This window comes from Dipodomys merriami, unplaced genomic scaffold (assembly GCF_024711535.1).
Source record: "Dipodomys merriami isolate MVZ:Mamm:240054 unplaced genomic scaffold, mDipMer1.0.p SCAF_6, whole genome shotgun sequence".
Lineage (NCBI taxonomy): Eukaryota > Metazoa > Chordata > Mammalia > Rodentia > Heteromyidae > Dipodomys > Dipodomys merriami.
In genome coordinates, this window is record NW_027206179.1 from 46,251,134 (window position 1) to 46,271,505 (window position 20,372).

At 35.6% G+C, this 20,372-nt stretch overlaps 1 pseudogene; it reads right to left on the bottom strand.

The window, feature by feature from the left end:
* Positions 1-247: 247 nt before the first annotated feature.
* Positions 248-2,955, bottom strand: LOC138814068 (elongation factor 1-alpha 1-like; annotated as a pseudogene).
* Between the last annotated feature and the right edge of the window lie 17,417 nt (positions 2,956-20,372).

Sequence of the window (20,372 nt, forward strand, 5' to 3'; positions counted from 1 at the left end):
GTGGTAGAGCTGTTGCCTTGCATGCTCGAGGCCCTGGGTTCGATTCCTCAGCACCACATAAGCAAAAAGAAAATAGCCAGAAGTGGCGCTGTGGCTCAAGTGGTAGAGTGCTAGCCTTGAGCTGAAGAGCTGAGGGACAGCGCCCAGACCCAGAGTTCAGGCCCCACGACCAACCCCCCCCCCAAAAAAAAGTACTGATTTTTAAAAACTAATAACTTAAAACTGCCACACACACACACACAAAAATGATCCACAAAACATTTTCCTTTCCTTCTGAAGGTTTTACGATGCATTATTATCACTAACCAGTCTTTTACTATTAAACTTAAATGGCCAATTGAGATAAACAGTTCTGAGACCGTTCTTCCACCACTGGTTAAGACTGAAGTGGCAGGTATTAGGGGTAATATTCATTTAGCCTTCTCAGCTTTCTGGGCAGACTTGGTGACCTTGCCAGCTCCGGCAGCCTTCTTGTCCACAGCTTTGATGACACCAACAGCAACTGTCTGCCTCATATCAAGAACAACAAAACGACCCAGAGGAGGATAATCAGAGAAGCTCTCTACACACATGGGCTTGCCGGGAACCATGTCAACAATGGCAGCATCACTAGACTTCAGCAATTTAGGGCCATCCTCCAGCTTCTTACCAGAACGGCAATCAATTTTCTCTTTCAGCTCAGCAAACTTGCAAGCAAAGTGAGCTGTGTGACAATCCAGCACAGGGGCATAGCCAGCCCTGATTTGGCCTGGATGGTTCAGGATGATCACCTGAGCAGTGAAGCCAGCTGCCTCCATGGGGGGATCATTCTTGCTGTCACCAGCAACGTTGCCAGACGAATATCTTTGACTGACACATTCTTGACGTTGAATCCCACATTATCCCCAGGAAGAGCTTCACTCAAAGCTTCCTGATGCATTTCAACAAACTTTACTTCAGTTGTGACATTGACAGGAGCAAAGGTGACCACCATGCCAGGTTTGAGAACACCAGTCTCCACTCGGCCCACAGGGACTGTTCCAATACCACCAATTATTTTTTAAATTATATTTTATTTTATTTGAGAACATACTGTACAGAGGGGTTACAATTACATGGGCAGGATAATGCACACATTTCTTACCAAGCATTGCAGCCTCCTCCTTTGTTTACCCTTCACCTCCCTTCCCAGCCTACCCCCTCCCCCCCAATCATACCCCCCTCCCCCCCCACCGACATTGTAAAGTTGGTTTTGACATGACATTTTGTACTTCTCATTGTTGCAACAGGTCCACCTGAATTCTTAAACGACTTGTTTGTCCCCATCTCCTCCACATGTTATACTGACATCAAATATAGTGAAAGCGGGGGGTTACACTGTGGGGGAGGGACATGCAAAGCAACAAAGATAATCTTATAAATGCGTTAGAAACACATGCATGAAAGAAACGAAAACATTAAAATACATATTTAAGGATTCATTTTCCTAACATCACATTATCTGACCTTTTCCGCTTGACTCATACCTATACTAGATATTGCAAATAAGGGAAACCATGGGACCTATGTTTCTTTGGGCCTGGCTTACTTCACTTAATATAATTTTTTCCAAACCTTTCCATTTCCTAACAAATGGGGAAATGTCATTCTTTCTGATGGAGGCATAGAATTCCACATTTTCTTGATCCATTCATCTACTGAGGGGCATCGTGGCTTTTCTGTATGCCAACAATGAGAAAAGTGTGGCTGAAATTAGGAAAGCAACTCCATTTGTAATAGCCCCACAAAAAATAAAATACCTAGGAATTAACTAAAGAAGTGAAGGACCTCTATGATGAAAAATTTAAAATCTTGAAAAAGGAAATCAACACAGAACTTAAAAAATGGCAAAACCTCCCATGCTCCTGGATTGGCAAGATTAACATTGTGAAAATGGCAATACTTCCCAAGGCTATCTACAAATTCAACGCGATACCTATCAAAATTCCACCCTCATTCTTCAAGGAAATAGAAGAGGCAATCCAAAAATTCATATGGAACAATAAAAGACCCCGAATAGCAAAAACGCTCCTCAACGGAAAGAACACTGCTGGAGGAATATCAATACCAAATTTCAAACTCTACTATAAAATACCACCAATTTTGTACACATCCTGAATGGGCAGGCTCAAAGGCTTGTCAATGGGATGATTTGGTGGCAGGATGCAATCCAAAGCCTCGAGCAAGGTAGTACCACTGGCACTGACGTCTGTACGGGTGACTTTCCATCCCTTGAACCAAGGCATATTGGCACTTGGCTCCAGCATGTTGTCACCATTCCAGCCAGAAATTGGCACAAATGCTACTGTGTCAGGGTTGTAGCCAATTTTCTTAATGTAGGTGCTGACTTCTTTGATGATTTCCTCATATCTTTTCTGGTTGTAGTGTGGCTCAGTGGAATCTATTTTGTTAACACCAACAACCAGTTGTTTCACACCTAGTGTGTAAGCTAGAAGAGCATGCTCACAGGTCTGCCCATTCTTGGAGATACCAGCTTCAAATTCACCAACACCAGCAGCAACAATAAGGACAGCAGAGTCAGCCTGGGATGTGCCTGTAATCATATTCTTGATAAAGTCTCTGTGTCCTGGGGCATCGATGATGGTCACATAATACTTCCTGGTCTCAAATTTCTGCAGGGAGATGTCAATGGTGATATCATGCTCACGCTCAGCCTTCAGTTTATCCAAGACCCAGGCATACTTGAAGGAGCCCTTTCCCATTCAGCAGCCTCCTTCTCGAACTTCTCAGTGGTTCTCTTGTCGATGCAACCACATTTATAGATCAGATGTCCGGTAGTGGTGGACTTGCCGGAATCGACGTGTCCAATGACGACAATGTTGATATGGGTCTTCTCCTTTCCCATTTTGGCCTCGACTTAGTGGTGGTTTTCACAGCACCTGTGTTCTTACGGCAAACCCGTTGTGAAAAAAAAAAAAAAAGTTTATTTTTCTTTAATATTTGAAATCTCTTGAACATTGGTCAGCATAGTCACTCATTAACTTGTCCTTTTTTCCCTTGGTTATCTTTCTTTCTCATCACTTTTAAGTAGTTGTATAAAGGAATTGCCATTTAGCAAAGTAGCTTATGAATACAATATATCTTGATCATTTTCACTCCTTGTCCTACCCATTCCTTCCCTCACTCTTCTTAATTTTTTGTAGATTATACATTTAATTCTTGGCTGTCTTCTCTCTGTCTTTTCCTTCCTTCCTCCCTCCTTTCCTTCCTTCCTTTCCTTCCTTCCTTCCTTCCTTTTCTTCCTTCCTTCCTTTCTTTTTTCCTCCCTGCTTTTCTTTCTTTCTTCCTCCCTTCCTTCTTCACTCCCTCCCTTCGTTCCTTCATTCCTTTGTTCTTTCCTTCCTTCATTCCTTCCTTCCTTCCTTTCTTCCTTCCTTCCTCTCTCTCTTTCCTTTCTTTCTTTCTTCTTTCTTTCTTCTTTCTTTCTTTCTTTCTTTCTTTCTTTCTTTCTTTCTTTCATGTTTCTTTGTTTCTTCCTTTCCTGTCCTGGGGTTTGAAATAATGACCCAGTCACTGTCCTTGATCTTTGTGCTCAAGGCTAGGCTAGCACTCTACCACTACCACTTGAGCCACTGTGCCATTTCTGGCTTTTTCTTAGTAATTCATTGGAAATGAGAGTGTCAAGGACCTTCTTGTCTAGGCTGGCTTTGAATCTTGATCCTCAAATCTCAGCATCTTGCATAGCTAGGATTACAAACATGAGCCACCAAAGCCCAGCTCTTCTTCTTCTTGAATTATCTAAATCCGTGATGTTTTGTTGAACTTTGACTTTCTAAAGAATTCTGTTGTGTTCTTCCTTACATAAATTTGTCTTTTACTTTTCTTTTCTCAGGCTAAAGCTCTGCTATATTCTTTAATATATTGTATTGTGTAATACTATGCTGTTCCAATCCTGCTACTGGTTGAACTATTTGCATTGTCTATGAATCTGTCAATCATTAAAGAATCACAATGTATAATTTTTAGAAGTTCAATTTTCACATACCCTATAACCCTAGCTTTCAAATATAATTTTATGAATATGACATACAATGTTATAAGGTTTTCTTGTTTCATTTTCTAAAACAAAATTCTAAGGAACTAATATTTTATTAATAAGTACCATTTAAAACTTATAATGCTTTCTATTAGTTAATAGTAACAATGTTAATAGTTGCAGGACAATAAAATTTAAATGTCAATATTGAATTCAATATGTAAATGAGATACAATAGCTTAACTCATTTTTTATTCACTAGTGTGCACTTAAGTGACAATCAAGTCAAGTACTACTTTTCACTTTTGAAATAAGTCAGCATTAATCATCTATATTTTTTCCATTTTATTATAAGCTAATAAGATTCTTTTCAGTGTTTTATTTAGTATTTAATACGTAAGCTTCTATTTTAAGGATTCTATTATAAAAATCATTATGCCATAAAGATTAATTAATATAGCTGGAATAATAATAATGATGCAATAGATGAAAAACAAGAAATACAAGAAAATAGTTTATATTTATATAAAGTTAGATGGAACAAACAATAATATTGAAATTATTTCAATGTAGACATAGAGAAAAGTATACAAAAATTTCCATTATATTTGATGTCAGTTTTAGTGGGTTAAATTTCTAAACATTTTTTTTCCATCTGATTCAAATGCTATAAAATTCCACCAAAGTTCCAAATCCTCTCTTTGAATGTATAGGAAAACATCATAAACATCATGTTAACTTAAAGTAATACAGAATTTTGAAGAATTTAGAAAAATGTTCATAGTGCAAAGTTTGTCTTTAAAAATTTCATTCTTGTAATGTTCATTTCCAACATAGTGTTTTGTGAGTATCATCGTTGGAATGGGAGTGGGGAAGGTGGAGAAGAGAAAGGATAGTAGGAGAAAAATAATAGAGGGTATAACAATGCTCCATAAGAAATGTATGTATTATCTTACCCAAGTAACTGTAAACTCTCTGTAAAATATCTTTACAAGAAAATAAAATTTTAAAAAGTAAAACTTAAAAAATCATTCAATTGAATATAAATATGTAAATATAATGACTTTCATATAAAAATCCATTCTTTTAATTTCATCTGTTTGAATATATGGAACTGTTCCTTAGCTGTGCATATAAATGTGTACATAAAGGCATTTACTGTAATATTGATGATGCCCGTATATCTAAACATCTTTTATTGTTCTGTGTATTTGATAAAAAAAAATACCTTTTGTATGTCTCACATTGTCTACAAGGACACCTGGAAATGGACAGCTTTGTCCTGGAAATGATCTTTGTCAGTTTCAATGATGTATCTGTGATTTTGTTCCAGTTTACTTGAAAGCTAACAGATTAGCCTGACATAGGTCCATGAATCACAGGAGAAAACTAAAGATTACTGGGCCAGATATGAAGGTCTTTATTCCTTACACAAATAGCAATGACTCCGTGGCTCCCATACCACAAGGTGACATTAGATGGCCTGGTGGGAGAAAAATGCACAGTAGTAAGTTACATTACCCCACAGGAATCTTGCACTTGATAAACCCAACTGTTAAAGGTAAATGACTGACCCTGCTTTACAAGCCTGATATTGTTTGTTTAGTTTTTGATGTAAAAGTATATTTGATTGCAATATATTTTGTATATATATTTATTGTAAAAATAATGTACAAAGGGGTTACCATTACATGAGTAAGGTAATGAGTACATTTCCTATGGAGTGTTGTTACCTCCACTTTGTTTTCATTGAATGTATTACACATTTTTTAAACTTTTTGTATGATCTTTAAATAATTGTACACAGGAGTTGCCATTTAACATAGCAGTTTATGAACACAATGTATCTGCATTAATACCACCCCTTTCAATAGTCTCACCCAACCCACTCCCATAAGCCTCTTCCTTCACTGTTCTTAATTTTGCAGGATATACATTGGATTCTTGACAGCATCCTCTCAAACATCAACTGTGTAATGAGACATTCTGTAAGTACAATTTAAAAAAACTTGGAAGTACACATCTACTCAAAATTCATGAAACACACAGATAGAATGATTATTTTAAATATGTGTATCTCATTCTAAACACACACACACACACACACACACACACACACACACACACACACACACACACACACACACATATATATATATATATATATATATATGACATGTACTGTCTGATATAATTGACTTTTGAAGAATCAAGGTATGTTTTAATTATTTGAGAGGTTACCTGAATGTATCTAGAATATTAGGCCATTTTTGTGCTTGTATTGCTTTGCCCTTTATTATCCCCAAAGAAAATAATGAGCTAGTGACATAAGGTTTATTTACTGTTCTTATAATATATATATATATGTATATGAATATATATATGAATACATACATATATAGGTATATTTTCCTTATTCCTATAGAAATGTTCCTGTGAAAAAGGTTATTTCAAATATCAATTAAAGAAGATAGATGAAAAATATGGTTCTTGTATTGTGTATTAGCATGATCAGTACTATAATTTCTTTTTATATTTTCTATTACTATTTGCTTCTTAAAGGTATCATCTATAACATCATCACTATCATCACCATTCTAACTATATCAATTTATCTTTATTGCAATTTAATGATTTTATAATAGACTTAATGAAATAGTCTTATGTATTAAATACTATTTTAAACATGCAAATAGGAATCTTATTTTGGTAATATTTACTTTTCTTAATATCAAAGTTGGAGCAATATTATCTATAGTCTGTATTTATGATGTAACCATATAAATATATAAATTATATCTTTCTAACTGAAAATTAACATTTAAATAGGTAACTACATAGAAAAGTAACCAGGGAATTTTTAATCTAAAAAGTTAGATTTAATATTCCTCCAAATGCAGTGTTCTGATTTGTTTTAGCTATACACAGATTTGTAATTATATGGTCACATCTCCTCTGTTGTGTGTCAGACTTGTCAATACCATCAACTTACCAGAACTGTTGTTTAAAGGGATCACATACAGTAAGTATGTATGTTTGTCAGTTTGCCTTTACTGTAGTATAATACATGTTATGAATACTTAAAGGAGGAAAACATAATTTTGTTCCACAGTTTCAGCTTTCCTCCCGTGTTCCCTTATTCCTATGGCTGATGACTTGTGATCAAGCAAAGAATCATGATGGAGAGTGGCTCACCACCTAGCAGTGAGAAAGGAGAAGAAAAGGAAGTAGGATGAGGTATTTTTTTCCTAGGGAATGTCTCCAATGAACTAGTTTCCCAATTGCTCACACTTTGAATGATTATATTAAATTAAATAAATGGACTAAACCATTGATTAGGTTAGGTTAATAATTTCCCCATAATTAGATTTACCAACAGCCAACAATCATTCAACCCAAAAGCCCTTGCATAATACTGCTTGTCTGAATTTTACCAACATTCGATGGTCAAAAACATGCTAACAGATGGCGAATAAATAATGTCGAGCTGCTGGAGGAAGTAGGCAGCCCGGAAAAATGTCAGGCCACTGGAGAAAAACAGGCTGTTGCAGAGAAAGTCCACGTCCTTATCAAAAACACCATCTGAGTGAACCATTCTTTGAGTGCACTGGCCTCAAACCGTTCAAACGGGCAAAACAAGCTACAAGTCCCTGCTCACTACAAGTTCTGCTTTTACCCCGCCTATAAAAGCTCTGCTACAAGCAAACTCAGTGTGACCTCTCTGATCTTGACCAGGGAGTCGCCTAGGATCAAACCCCAATAACCTTTCCTGACAATCTTTTTATTCCTCTCTGTGTGGTCCTTTTCTTGCCTAAAACCTTATATCTAATGCCGAGATGCAGGAAGGTGGTAATGCTTCCCTTTGCCCTTGGGCAACCAATGGGCACTGCCCCTTCTCAGTCTCTCTTTACCTCTCCTCCTTTTCCTGAGGCCTCCTCCATAGAGAGCACAGAGCCCACCAAGGTTATTTTGGGCTAAACAGCCACATGACAGACCTCCTGGCCTCTCCCCCCATAAGCAGTGCATATCCCGTGGATAGCCACCATGTGGCTTGGGATATTATTGGTCATCCCTGTAAACCCAGCTGAGGCCTCTACTGCTGTGCGCTCTCTGGCGGTCTCTCTCTCTCTCTCTCTCTCTCTCTCTCTCTCTCTCTCTCTCTCTCTCTCTCTCTCTCTCTCTCTCTCTCTCTCTCTCTCTCTCTCACACACACACACACACACACACACACTCTCTCTCTCTCTCTCTCTCTCTCCTGCCCCTACCCCCCCCACTTCATGGGACCAGGGCCTCAGCCCTGTCATATGAGCATCCACCACATTCGAATTGGGTGAGTGCCCATCTATCCTCCCAGGAACTCAGTTCCTTCTCTTTCTGTCTCTAAAAGTCAGGAGGCTTATCCTGAGTCTCCCTCACACCTTTGGTCTCACTGTTGAGAACCATCAGGGATGCTTAGTCTTCTCCGTAGCCCTTATTTTATTTGGTAGTCTTTTGGAAAGAGGGATGCCTTAGTTTTTACCCGTAGTTTTACCTTGGGCTGCCTGGGCACCATGGAAAACCAAAATTCCAAACCCGACCCACACATTCCTTTGTGTTGCTTATTGGCTAATCTCAAACATTTTGGCCTATCACCTGACCTTAGACCCAGGAAATTAATTTTCTTCTGCAACAGGGAATGGCCTGTGCACCAGCTCGATAACCAGTCAGGTTGGCCTGAAAATGGGGCTGTTGATTTCAACATGCTAACCGATCTCGGCAATTTCTGTGAGCAGACAGGAAAGTGAGCTGAAATTCCCTACGTCCAGGAATTTTTCTATTTACAATCTCATCCCTTCCTCTGCTTCTCCTGCTCTCCCTCTGAAATTTTGCTTATTTGACAGCAGTCCTCCAAAGAACCCTATCATTCCCCCCAATTCTCCTGACAATCTCGTTGACCTCCTTGATTCTATTCTACCTGTGGCTGCGACCACCACCTTATGTGCCACCTGATCCCGCTGTAGGAGCTGTTTTCGGCCCAGCACACCTACACCAACCCCTACCCCTAACCCTGATCCACAACCCCCTGGCCGTAGTTGTGCCTAGACTAAACCACCAGACCATTTACTCCTGCTGGGGGAGGTGGCTGGGAGTGAAGGTCTGGTACGGGTCTTTTCATGTGGCCTTTTCATTGGCAGACCTATCTCAGATTGAGGCCCGACTGGGATCCTTTTCTGATAACCCATCCACTTTTATTAAGGAGTTTCATGACTAACCCAGGCTTATGACGTTATCTGGGGTGATCTCCATGTTATTCTTTCCTCTCTTCTTACCATGGAAGAGCATGAGCCAGTCTATCAGGCTGCCTAGGCTAATGGGGATAAAATCCATCTTTTTTTTGCATATTTAAAATTATTAATTTTAATTGCAAAATTGATTTTATAGTTATTTCTCCACCTTTTTTTTTTTTTTGTCAGTTGTGGGTCTGAACTCTAAGCCTAGGTACTGTCCCTCGGCTCTTCAGCTCATGCTCTACTACTTGAGCCACAGCACCACTTTCTCTTTTTTCTGCTTATGTGTTGCTGAGGAATCGAACCCAGGGCCTCATGCATGCAAGGTAACCGCTCTATCACTGAGCCACCTTCCCAACCTCTATTTCTTCATCCTTTGACAAAATCCATCTTATAGGTACTACCATGGCCATGGGGGCTGAGGAGGTTCCCAGACAGGAGCCCCGCTGGGAATATCAGATAGACACAGAGGCTGTCTTGGTTGAAGGCCTGCAGAGGCACAAAATGATTCAGTGCCTCTTGCATGTTTTACAGGCTGCCTCCCATAGGTTATTAACTTTGCTAAATTGAAGGAAATTACTCTGAGATGAAAACCTGCCGCCTTTTTAAGTAAACTTACCAAGGCCCTGACTTGGTAAACATGCTTGGACCCCACGGGGCAGGATGGGGGGGGGGTGGAAGGAGGGGGCAGCTTTTTAGCCTCTCATTTTATCTCTCAGTCAGCCCCAAACATAAAGAAAAAACTCAAGAAGGCTGAGGATGGCCCTCAAATCCTTACCTGTGACCTGGTGTCTATACCTTTAAGGTGAGGAACAGGAAAAAGTCTGATAGGGAAGCCCGCTGTCACCAAAAGACTGCTGACCAAGTCCAAGCTCTGTTCTCTGCCCTAAGGTCCTCTACAGGGCAGGGCTGGAGGAAAGCTTCAACCATCTAGACCTTGCTTCAAGTGCGGCCAGAAGGGCATTGGGCAAGGAGATGCCCTAGACCCCATCCTCCCCAGAAACCTTCCATTGAGAGAGTATTTTCAGTTTTCTGAGATGATGCTGACAATTCAGTTAAAATCTAATGAAGTAACTTTTACATGCTAGAACAATTTTAATGTTAAGAAATTATGGAATATAAAGTACTGCTTAATTTCAATTGAATATAGTTTATTTTTATTTAGCAACTCTCAGAAAGACACTATGAAATGGATGATGCTATTTACTAGTAATAACAATATCAATAATGGTAATGATAATTAATATGATGTGATCTGGTATATCTGAGTATAATGCTTTATCAATACATGCAATTAGAATTCTTTAACAAAGCCTATAATTATGATTAAATCAATTTCTGTTCATTTTATATTTTAGTCTGAAGTAATGTACTAACATAATTTACAATTTAAATAAATAAATTAATAATTTCTCACTTTCAGAGGTAAAATTACTCATACAAAAAAAAGCTATAGAGAAAAGAAGATTAAGGGGGCTGGGAAGGTGGCTCAGTGGTAGAGTGCTTGCCTTGCATGCATGAGGCCCTGGGTTCGATTCCTCAGCACCATATAAGCAGAAAAAGCCGGAAGCAGTGCTGTGGCTCAGGTGGTAGAGCGCTAGCCTTGAGCTGAAGAGCTGAGGGACAGCGCCCAGGCCCAGAGTTCATGCCCCACAACCTGCAAAAAAAAAAAAAAGAAAAAAGAAAGAAAGAAAAAAAGAAAAAGAAAAAAAAGGAAAGGAAAAAAAATAAAATTAAACTTGCATGATGCAAAATCACATGCATAAAATGTTTAACAAACTGAATAGGAAAAGAATGAACTGATGCAAGAAAATAACAAACTGAGGAAACAATGTGCAACTATTAAACTCATTTTTATTATTTTTTAATGGACAGTAAAAGATAAATCATATATTACTATGTTTACATGGCATATGACAAATTTATAATCCAAAGAGCAAAAGTATCAAATTAGAGAATGTCAGTCAGGCTTTCAAGTTTTTATTCAATATTTCATTTCTTAAGTAATATGTTAATAAAATAATGTGTACTTTCAGTACAAATGAACTATTTTACTTTATATAAATGTCAAATTACATTTATAAATGTAAAACACGTGGCTCATATTAACAACTATCTACTGTACTCTACTAAGAGTATGAATGACCAAACTTTAGAGTTAGAAACAAATACATTTCTAAATTTTAAACAAATATTGGGGTAAAAAAAAGAAAGTAATTATTTGAGAAATTAACCTATTAGTGCTGTATAGGTTAATTTTCCTCTTATGTCCATTGTATTCATTCCATATAATGTATCATAATGAAACCCTGTGATTACTGTAATAGATTGGTAAATGCAAGATGTTACTTCAAAGATTCTGCTCCAAACCTACTGTTTTTAAACTCCTCCATCACACAGCTTCCTGGAAGATATTTGAGTCATCAGAAATATTTGGGATAATAGCGTTTGGATCCAAAATGATTTCTAAACCACTGAAACATTTCAAGGCCAACTATAACATAAACTGATTAAGCATTTTTATTGATTCTGACATATATGCATAAGTATAGGAAGTTTATTGAAAGCAAGTCAGAAAAGGAGATAAAATTTTTAAATAATAATAATTAAAAAAAACTAAGCTACAGAGAAGAAAACTGAAAAGAGTTAAGCTGGGTTTTTTTCAATGAGCTTGGGAAAATAACAAGGGTGAAAGTGGAGAAAGAAATCCATGAGAAAAATAGTCATGTCCTTTAATGTCTTTAAGAAACAAAATTCTCACCCTGTTACTGCATTATGCTTATGCAAATAGATAAAATATTCAACCAGATTGTTTCTTTATTTTTAAAATGAGTAATCAAAAACTGAAATTGCAAATTACCAAATTTCCCCACTGTTGACCTAAAGAAGAGATAGCAAAAATAGGAAAACAGACAAGAAATACTGAGTTTACAACAGAAAAAGAAAAAAAAATCAAAATAAGGGCTAGTTTCTGTGTTATCTGCTAGAAAAAACTGGATTGGATAATCTCTTGGAATAAGTTTTAAAATTCCACAATTATATAATGAACCTTTATTTAAAGAGTAAACTTTTTAAAATGTTCTATGTAAGAAGGAGTTTTTCCTATACCTCAAAATATAGAGAAGAAAAATCATGCTTACATGAAAAGCAAAGCAAATTGAATCCTTTAAAATAACTCTAGGGCACCTCTAGGGCATCTAGTATTGAACCCAACATTGTTCCCTGTCAAAATGGGTGCAAAGGAGAGAAGCTATAAAAATTGTAAAAAAGCATTCTCTTACATTAATCTAAGATGGCATCTGCTGTTATTGCTGTAGCTCTGTTGCTGTCTGATACAGGGCCACATGACCTTGAGTGAGAAAGTACAAAAGTTTTAGCAAAGGAGAAACAAAAAAAATGAGTGAAATACTTTTAAAAATGAATTATGAAACTTTCTTAAAATAGAGTATTTTTTCAATTTCATAGATATGACCTTGAATATAAATCATTGAGGAAATTAATGAAAATATTAGTTGTTTATAAAGAAATGCACGGAGCAGATGTCAAGATGTGATTTGTGTAGAAAATTCTCCTTCTCTGGGAAATAAAAATTTTACCATCAAAAATATATTTCTTCAATTATATCTAAATATGTAAAATAGTTGGGAATGACAGAATGCTTGGTTATAGAGCTATATAGTATCTGGATTCATTTACATACAGATTTATAATACCATTGTTACTTAAGGGACAATTGAGGAAACTGAGTAAGGAGGTTTGAGGCCAAAGTAAAATTGGGATATATTAGTTATATCTTATTACAAAACAAACAAATATCGATATGCCAACAAACTATAACCTAAATAGATAATACTTATGGCACTGATTTAAAAATGAATTAGGCTCTTCTGATAAATCCTTTTGGGATGAATTTTTATAGCCTGGAATTTTCAAAGTTGGAGGTGGATGGTGCCTTTAAGTCTAAAATATAAGACAATATTGAAAACTTTTTTTTTTAACTTTTAGAATGAGTCTTACTATGTAGCTCAGGTTATTGTCCTCAAACACTCAATCATACTGCCACTACTTCCCCAGGGTTTGGATTCATAGATACATCACTGTTTTTGCTGATAACTAATGTTCAATTATTGTGTCTTTCAATATATACTGATCCAAGTAACTATGATGATAGTGTACCTAGAAAAAAAAAACAAATTTTACATATTACCTTAGAGACTTACAAATATACAAAATAGAAACAAATATTCAAAGTAGAAACAATTTAAAAGTAAAACTAGATAGATGATGGATAAGACAAATACCCAACCAGATTGATAGATAGATAATAGATAACAGAGTGAAAGTTGCATCTTAACCCTTGATTTGCTTAGGTTTAATAATTTACTTCCTTCCCTCTCATCATTCCTTCTTTGTATTCCATAGAGAATTACAAATGGCTTTTTAACTAAACTTCAAATAAACCATGGATGAAATGCTTCCTAAATGGAGGTAATCTGCTTCCTTCAGGGAAGTTCATTTGAAAAGAGGAACAATTCTGAGTTCACAATGTGTAGCAATCACAAGTGTTATGAGAATTAAGTTTTCAATGTGAATCTTGAAGGATATTTCTCCCTAAAACTTTCAATTCAAAATAATAATTGAGGGGGTGAAACATTATTGTGAAAAGATAATATCTTTGCTGCTTCAGTATTTAATACAATGACAAAGGTTATATTTTGAAATGTGCCAAGTGTCTCCAAAAGGTATACTATATGTGAGTGTGTGCATGTGTAGTGTCTAGAATCAAATCAACTGAAATTACCATGTTGACTCAAGTATCTAGAGCTGACAGTGCACCCTTCAGGCATTTTGAAAATCCTCAACTAACAGTGAGACAGCTGACAGCAAAAGAATGATGAATTAACACACTGAGAAGCAGGGATAACAGTAAAGAGAATTAGCTGAGAAAGTTTGAAAAGTTGGCTTGTAAATACAGTAGGTCTATTGTTTTCATAGAGATCTTAATCACAAGACTTCAGAGAAATTATTCTCTGTCTTATTATTAATGTTGTTACCAACAATGGTAAAACAAGCATTAACTGATTAAAGGATAAAATGGTAACATATATAATGATTTCAGATTTTAGTAGTAATATTTAATGTGACATTGCTATAAACAAATAAATATTAGATTATAGTGTTTCTTGATTAAGAGATATCTTAATGCTTTGAACATGTACAAAATCTATAAACAAGTACAAAACACAATGTCTACTTAAGAGGTATATGTGTGGTAGCTCAATAAAAAATTAGGCTCTACCAAATAAACTAAACACAAATTTTGAAACACCATTTAATAGAAGTACAAATTTAAAGAAGAAAATTTATAAATTGAGTACTGTTTAGATCTACAGAAACAAATTCTTGATTAATAATTCCTATCCATGAGAACATTCACAGTGATTCATCTCAATTTTTCACTCTTAGTTACACTTAAAATAAAAAGGCATAGAATCCCAGCATGAATATTGTTTTCTGAAAATATAGTATAGAATTAATGGTTCTTTGATTTGAGGATAAATCAGAATTACCACATGAAATTAGTAAAAAGCAAAACTGTATTGATGTGCATGTAAGATCATTGGTTACTAAGTTACTACTAATATAGGACCTCAAGTTCTCCTTCATTGCATTTAGCCCCGAGAACTTTTTGTGTTTTTTTTTTTTTTTTTTTTTTTTTTGCAATAAGCAAGAGGAATTTATTCAGCGTTTGCGCAAACGGTCTCTCTGCCTTGGCACGGGTGAGAGCCCCGAGCAGCGATTACAAGCATTTTTTTTTTTTTTTTAATTTTGTTTGAGAACATACTGTACAGAGGGGCTACAATTACATGGGCAGGATAATGCATACTTTTCTTACCAAGCATTGCAGCCTCCTCCTTTGTTTACCCTTCACCTCCCTTCCCAGCCTCCCCCCTCCCCCCACCCAATTATACCCCCCTCCCCCCCACACACGGACATTGTAAAGCTGGGTTTGACATGACATTTTGTACTTCTCAGTGTTTTGTTTTTGAGATAAGATTTTACCAAATTTTCATGTGTAGGCCTTGAATTTATAATCTTACTGCCTTTTTTGCCTTGTAAAGAAATTAATACATATTTAAGTCCATAATCTCTAAAGCTATGTCTCTTTAAATTTCTACACTCATTTAAAATTAAATTAAAATATCTATAGTTGCACACATATTCTTGCACTTAACTAGTATGGTCTTTATTGTCAATAATGAATTTTGCATTTGGTTTCTTCACTTTCTTCTTTATAATTTGCTGCAAAGACATTGTTTTCTGTATTTGAACATTCTTACACAGAGGGAATATATAATTATTCATTGTTTTCGTTGTTTTGTAATGCATAAATTCATCCAACTCTGTACTTATCTCTTGTGGACAATGAATATGCTTCATAAAAACTGAGCGAATTCAGTTACTGGGAAAATTGGGGGCTTAGACCAAACCTGTAAGTAGGTTAGACTTTTGGGAATAAAAGTAAGTGTGCTGAAGTAGTCAAAGAGTAAATAGTAATGAATTTAAGAGAAAATATTTTAAAGTGGTATTGGAAATACTGCTGTTTATTTTTTTAAATTATTAAATTATTCTGCAGTTCACAAGAAAGAACAGTAGGAAAATGGTATCTATAAAACATTTATAATAATTTTGTAGCATTTTTCTCTGCAAATTAAGAAGTTAGTGTTAATTGCTTGTAGAAACATCACCTTCCTATGTTCATGGGTGAAGTGACAAAAAGTTGGAATTGCTATCTGACAACTTACACTACTGCACAGGTACTGTAAGATTGATTTCACTAGAGGCAGATGTAAGTTAGAAGTACCTTACCATGACATCTAGACCACTTCCTCCAGATATTGATAGCATGAGCGTCATAATAGTGAAGAACATACTATTCTCATTGTAAAGTAGTCGTTGTTCTAGGAAATGGCTGAATTTTAGCAAGAAGGGAAATACTAAAGTGAAATTCAGTGTACCATGTTTTTTTTATAGTCTAACCTCATTAAAATGTATTCACTGAGGTCTTATATTTAAAATATAATAGCAGTTCCTAGATTTAAATGAAAGAAAAGGTAGCACCTTGTAAGGGATATGATTAAAATAAACTTTTTTATAAATTTAATTTTAGGTCAAGTTGATGTACATTGGGGTTACAGTTACATATGTAAGATAGTCAGTACATTTCTTGTCAAACTTGTTACCCTTTCCCACATATTTCTCCCACCTTCCCAATCCACCCCTAACCACCAGGTTGTAAAGGTCATTTCCAACATATTGTCTTGTGAGTATAGCTGTTACATTGATTTGCCCTCTGTCCTTTGTTTCGCCGTTTTATTGATCCCCTTCCCTTATTCAGATAAACAGCTTACCAAAATGAAAAACAGTGACAATAAGGGATAAACCATAGGAGAAAAAAAAAGTAAGAAAAGAGAAAGAACTACACAGTACACTAAAAACAAAAACAACAGCAAAGAAAAACCGGCCATAGCAGCCCATGCCTGTAATCAACAAGGAAGATGAAGCAGGAGGATCAAGAGTTCAAGATCAGCCTAGGATACACCTTTGAACATTTGCCTCAATGAAACAATGATTTTCACAAGACACTATGTTGGAAATGAACTTTACAGCTTCAGTGAGTTGGGGAGGGAAAGGATAGTGGGAGAAAAATTGAGTGGGTAACAATATTTGACTAGAAATGTCCTCATTACCTTACTCCTTAATGGTAACCCCCGGATACAGCATCTTTACAATAAAATTTAAAAGAAAAAGAAAAAGGAAAAACAACAACTCTTGTTTCCATACTTGGAGTTAATTTCAATTAGCATCATCTTTTATGGCCATATGCACATAGCTATTGAACTATTGTGACACACTTTTAGGACTATTGTAGACATATACGAATTATTACAAATGAGGGAAACCATGTGAATTAAAATTTTAAGGTATACATTGGATCTTCCCAGTGATTTTATCATTCCCATTTTCTGATTGATGCACAGAGAACTCACTTGTATTTCTTATGCAGCTAGCAAATATTAAAAGGCTATCTCTTATTTTAGAATCCTAAATTATAATTCCAGAGAATATAGATCACTAAACATCACAAATAAATTCAAATAGTAGCAGAAAGTTTTATTTATTTTTATTAATAATTTTTATTGTGAAAATATTATACAGAGGGGTTACAATTACATGAGCAAGATAATGAGTATATTTCTTATCAAGCATTTTTGCCTCCTTTGTTTTTCCCTTACCATCCCTGCCCTCCCATCTCCACGATTACATTCCCTCCCCCCTCACTCCCACCTCACCAAAGTTGTAAAGTTTGGTTTTCAACATAGCATTTTGTACATTTCATTGTTGCAATGGGTCAGCCTGTATCCATATTTAAACAATTTGTTTTTTCCCTTCCCCTCCCCAAATTGTAACAAACATCAAATACAGTGAAAACAGGTGTTATACCATGAGGGAGGGACATACAAAGCAACAAACAATCACCTTATAAATATGTTAAAAAAAAACAATAGCAAGAAAGAAAAACAATTTGAGTCCTTATCTTGGGGTTCATTTCGCCTAACATCAATTTATCTGATTTAGCTGCTTGTCTCAGACATATGCATGTTATTGGAAATAAGGGAAATGATGGGACCTATGTTTCTTTGGGCTTGGCTTACTTCACTTAATATAATTATTTCCGAGTCTTTCCATTTCCTAACACATGGGGCAATGTCATTCTTTCTGATGGAGGCATAGAATTCCATTGTGTATATATAACACATTTTTTGATCCATTCATCTACTGAGGGGCATCTGCGTTGGTTCCATATCTTAGTTATGGTAAATAATGCTGCAATAAACATAGTTGTGCTGGTAGCTTTAATATGGTCTTGTGGTCATTCAGGTAAATGCCCAAAAGTGGGAAAGCTGGTCATAGAGGAGCTCTAGGTGGAGTCTTTGGAGGAACCTCCATACTACTTTCCAAAGTGGTTGAACAAGTTTACACTTCCTCCAACAATGCAGTAAGGTTCCCTTCTGGCCACATCCCCTCTAGCATCTGTTGTTATTAGAGTTCTTGATTATAGTCATTCTAACTGGGGGGAGGTGGTATCTCAGTACTGTTTTGATTTGCATTTCTTTTATGGCTAGAGAGGTTGAACATTTCTTCATGTGTCTATTGTCCATCCTCTTCAGAGAAATTTCTCTGTAAGTATATAGCCCACTTATTTATTGGGCAGTTGTGTCTTTGAGGATTTGTTGTTGGGGGATTTAATTTTTTGAGTTCCAGGTATATTTTATATATGAGACCCTTGTCCATTTTGTGGCTAGTGAAGATCTATTCCCAATCTGTGGGCTTTCTTTTTATCTTGCTAGCTATGTCCTTTGCCATACAGAAGCTAGGAACTTTTAAATAGAAGCAATTATTAATGAAATTTCACTTGTGAAAAATGAATTTATTCATATGCTTGATATATTACTAAATAAACTGCATACATCAAAGACAGGCATATAAGAAACACAGCTTTTTATTATGAAATTTTTTTATTTATAAAATAAGAAAATACACATTTCCACAATGTGCTAATTAATATAGCTGGGACACTAATTTCCTTAGGTCATCTGATAGAATATGTCACATAAGTTTTAAAATTATTTCTAAATTTGTACCTAGTACTAATATTTATGTATCACACGTCTCAGAGTTATAAGGATATATAGAAAATAGGGAGAAATAGAATAGAAAATGAATCCTTAAAGTTAGGGCAAATGAGTTTTCAACTTGGATTTGCCCAAATGTACCACGTGACCTTAAATAGCTCATGTCTGTACTTGTCTGTAAAATAAAGAATTAGGTATAAATTATGAAGAAAATTGAATTAATATATCAAAGCACACAAAAAATTTAAATATAATGTATTCTCATTTTTGTCTGACTTTCCAAACATTTTATATCAAACCATTTCTTCATAAAACCAAGTGTCAATTACTTTTTATGATTAAATTGAGTATTTGCAACCCAAGCACATACAAATATGTCTGGTATTTTGAAAATTGTTTTCTGTTACTTGGATGTGAAGGTAAGCCTTGCACATTGTGGATTATCACATGAATTACAAACTCTGCATTTATTTATTGTGAAAATACTGTACAGAGGGGTTACAATTACATGGGCAAGGTAATGAGTATATTTCTTATCAAGCATTGTTGCCTTCTCCTTTGTTTCCCCTTCCCATCCCTTCCCATCTCCCCCACCCTTCCCCCATACCCCCCTCCCTCATTACCCCATGCACCTCCACTCTCCCCCACTGCGACAAAGTTGTAAAGTTCATTTTCAGCATAACATCTTGAACTTCTCATTGTGGCAATGGGTCCACCTGTATCCCAATTTAAACAATTTATTTTTTCCCTTCTCCTCCACAAATTATACCAACATCAAATACAATGAAAACAGGGGTTATAACGTTGGGGAAGGACATACAGAGCAAAAAAGAAGTATCTTATCAATTTGTTAGAAACAATAGCAAGCAAGAAAGAAAAAACATTTGAGTGCATATCTTGGGATTCATTTGGCTTGACATTAACTTATCTCTGCATTTTTGTGTGTGTATTTTATTTGAGATTAGATTTTAACTCATTTTGTTCAGCTGATCATCAACTCATGATTCTCTTTATATATATCATCACAAAATAAATTTAAAATTATGTCATAAATAAATTACAGTAGGTAGGGTTAATGGAATAGATGTTAAGGGAGAAAAAATTAATTTATAATATGAAGATGGAAACAAAGGACTTAATTTTGTTTTGATCATATAAAGACCATTTTCACTTTTTCCCAGGAACATTGTCTCAATAAGTTTGAATTTGTGCTATACTGAAGCTTTAACTTTGCATATTCCTTTCCATATGTTGTCTAACATGTTTTCAAGTATTACACTACATTTTAGATTTTACATTTATTGTAAAATACTACTTGTCAGCATAATAATGGATGACCATTTGTAATATATGTAAGCAGTCAACTACTCATAAAGAAGTATTATTTGTAAA